This window comes from Suncus etruscus, chromosome 4 (assembly GCF_024139225.1).
Source record: "Suncus etruscus isolate mSunEtr1 chromosome 4, mSunEtr1.pri.cur, whole genome shotgun sequence".
Taxonomy (NCBI): domain Eukaryota; kingdom Metazoa; phylum Chordata; class Mammalia; order Eulipotyphla; family Soricidae; genus Suncus; species Suncus etruscus.
This window is the reverse complement of record NC_064851.1, coordinates 16,157,847-16,158,085: the sequence shown is the minus strand read 5'-3', so window position 1 is coordinate 16,158,085 and position 239 is coordinate 16,157,847.

Below are 239 nucleotides of genomic sequence, written 5' to 3'. Positions count from 1 at the left end.
ACCCGGCAGTGCTCAGAGGTTACTCCTGGCTCTACGCTCCGAAATCGCCTCTTGCAGGCACGGGGGACCATATGGGATGCCTAGATTCGAACCACTGTCCTACTGCATGCAAGGCAAACGCCTTACCTCCATGCTATTTTTCTGACCCAGAAAAGAATTCTTATAACTCCCGTTCCTGCATGGTGTGCTGGTTTAAAAGAAAAATTTCCCTTAATATCTAGATGTAATATGGAAATGAC